General features: G+C 41.4%; 5 non-coding genes across 5 annotated transcripts; all 5 read right to left on the bottom strand.

The window, feature by feature from the left end:
• Positions 1-70: 70 nt before the first annotated feature.
• On the bottom strand, positions 71-189 carry LOC145875238 (5S ribosomal RNA). The gene has a single exon (XR_014390872.1). It is a non-coding gene; the product is annotated as a 5S ribosomal RNA (ribosomal RNA).
• Positions 190-598: 409 nt separating this feature from the next.
• On the bottom strand, positions 599-717 carry LOC145875237 (5S ribosomal RNA). The gene has a single exon (XR_014390871.1). It is a non-coding gene; the product is annotated as a 5S ribosomal RNA (ribosomal RNA).
• A 409-nt stretch (positions 718-1,126) lies between these two features.
• On the bottom strand, positions 1,127-1,245 carry LOC145875236 (5S ribosomal RNA). Its single transcript, XR_014390870.1, has one exon. It is a non-coding gene; the product is annotated as a 5S ribosomal RNA (ribosomal RNA).
• A 409-nt stretch (positions 1,246-1,654) lies between these two features.
• Positions 1,655-1,773, bottom strand: LOC145875235 (5S ribosomal RNA). The gene has a single exon (XR_014390869.1). It is a non-coding gene; the product is annotated as a 5S ribosomal RNA (ribosomal RNA).
• A 409-nt stretch (positions 1,774-2,182) lies between these two features.
• LOC145870328 (5S ribosomal RNA) lies at positions 2,183-2,301 on the bottom strand. Its single transcript, XR_014386324.1, has one exon. It is a non-coding gene; the product is annotated as a 5S ribosomal RNA (ribosomal RNA).
• Between the last annotated feature and the right edge of the window lie 199 nt (positions 2,302-2,500).

The raw sequence follows: 2,500 nt of genomic DNA, 5'->3' as shown, positions 1-2,500 counted from the left end.
ATCATTAAATGCTTAATACAAGGCAGTGTTGCTGATGAAATAGTGCAAGAGCACCCCCTCGTGGACAAAATGCTTACAGCACCTGGTATTCCCAGGCGGTCTCCCATCCAAGTACTAACCAGGCCCGACCCTGCTTCGCTTCCGAGATCAGACGAGATCGGGCGTACCCAGGCTGGTATGGCCGTAAGCGAGAAACAATCTCTTGCTACAACATATATAGTCAAAGTGAGTGTGATAAACAGACATTGCATTTTCACCAATTAGATAAGCAGCTTGAACTTTGTGTCACTGAAAAAGTAGAAGAAATTATAAACACTGTTCCCATCACTTTTTAGCACAGGTAGTTGGATAAAATACAAACTTTATTTCCTTTCATCATTTGAACAGGGCAAAGGAGCACAAAGCACACACAAGCTGCATTCAGCAACAATATTCTTGTTTGTCTTATAAATACAAGGCAGATGCTAATTGAAAACACAAGGAAATTTGATCCTATTAAAAAGGCAGGAAGCTGCATTTAGTCAATTCATCATTAAATGCTTACTACAAGGCAGTGTTGCTGATGAAATAGTGCAGGGGCACACCCTCGTGGACAAAATGCTTACAGCACCTGGTATTCCCAGGCGGTCTCCCATCCAAGTACTAACCAGGCCCGACCCTGCTTCGCTTCCGAGATCAGACGAGATCGGGCGTACCCAGGCTGGTATGGCCGTAAGCGAGAAACAATCTCTTGCTACAACATATATAGTCAAAGTGAGTGTGATAAACAGACATTGCATTTTCACCAATTAGATAAGCAGCTTGAACTTTGTGTCACTGAAAAAGTAGAAGAAATTATAAACACTGTTCCCATCACTTTTTAGCACAGGTAGTTGGATAAAATACAAACTTTATTTCCTTTCATCATTTGAACAGGGCAAAGGAGCACAAAGCACACACAAGCTGCATTCAGCAACAATATTCTTGTTTGTCTTATAAATACAAGGCAGATGCTAATTGAAAACACAAGGAAATTTGATCCTATTAAAAAGGCAGGAAGCTGCATTTAGTCAATTCATCATTAAATGCTTAATACAAGGCAGTGTTGCTGATGAAATAGTGCAAGAGCACCCCCTCGTGGACAAAATGCTTACAGCACCTGGTATTCCCAGGCGGTCTCCCATCCAAGTACTAACCAGGCCCGACCCTGCTTCGCTTCCGAGATCAGACGAGATCGGGCGTACCCAGGCTGGTATGGCCGTAAGCGAGAAACAATCTCTTGCTACAACATATATAGTCAAAGTGAGTGTGATAAACAGACATTGCATTTTCACCAATTAGATAAGCAGCTTGAACTTTGTGTCACTGAAAAAGTAGAAGAAATTATAAACACTGTTCCCATCACTTTTTAGCACAGGTAGTTGGATAAAATACAAACTTTATTTCCTTTCATCATTTGAACAGGGCAAAGGAGCACAAAGCACACACAAGCTGCATTCAGCAACAATATTCTTGTTTGTCTTATAAATACAAGGCAGATGCTAATTGAAAACACAAGGAAATTTGATCCTATTAAAAAGGCAGGAAGCTGCATTTAGTCAATTCATCATTAAATGCTTACTACAAGGCAGTGTTGCTGATGAAATAGTGCAGGGGCACACCCTCGTGGACAAAATGCTTACAGCACCTGGTATTCCCAGGCGGTCTCCCATCCAAGTACTAACCAGGCCCGACCCTGCTTCGCTTCCGAGATCAGACGAGATCGGGCGTACCCAGGCTGGTATGGCCGTAAGCGAGAAACAATCTCTTGCTACAACATATATAGTCAAAGTGAGTGTGATAAACAGACATTGCATTTTCACCAATTAGATAAGCAGCTTGAACTTTGTGTCACTGAAAAAGTAGAAGAAATTATAAACACTGTTCCCATCACTTTTTAGCACAGGTAGTTGGATAAAATACAAACTTTATTTCCTTTCATCATTTGAACAGGGCAAAGGAGCACAAAGCACACACAAGCTGCATTCAGCAACAATATTCTTGTTTGTCTTATAAATACAAGGCAGATGCTAATTGAAAACACAAGGAAATTTGATCCTATTAAAAAGGCAGGAAGCTGCATTTAGTCAATTCATCATTAAATGCTTACTACAAGGCAGTGTTGCTGATGAAATAGTGCAGGGGCACACCCTCGTGGACAAAATGCTTACAGCACCTGGTATTCCCAGGCGGTCTTCCATCCAAGTACTAACAAGGCCCGACCCTGCTTCGCTTCCGAGATCAGACGAGATCGGGCGTACCCAGGCTGGTATGGCCGTAAGCGAGAAACAATCTCTTGCTACAACATATATAGTCAAAGTGAGTGTGATAAACAGACATTGCATTTTCACCAATTAGATAAGCAGCTTGAACTTTGTGTCACTGAAAAAGTAGAAGAAATTACAAACACTGTTCCCATCACTTTTTAGCACAGGTAGTTGGATAAAATACAAACTTTATTTCCTTTCATCATTTGAACAGG

Source organism: Salmo salar, unplaced genomic scaffold (assembly GCF_965601325.2).
Source record: "Salmo salar unplaced genomic scaffold, fSalSal1 ptg000293l, whole genome shotgun sequence".
NCBI lineage: Eukaryota > Metazoa > Chordata > Actinopteri > Salmoniformes > Salmonidae > Salmo > Salmo salar.
Note: the sequence above shows the minus strand (reverse complement) of the source record. Positions and strands in the feature narration are given on the sequence as shown.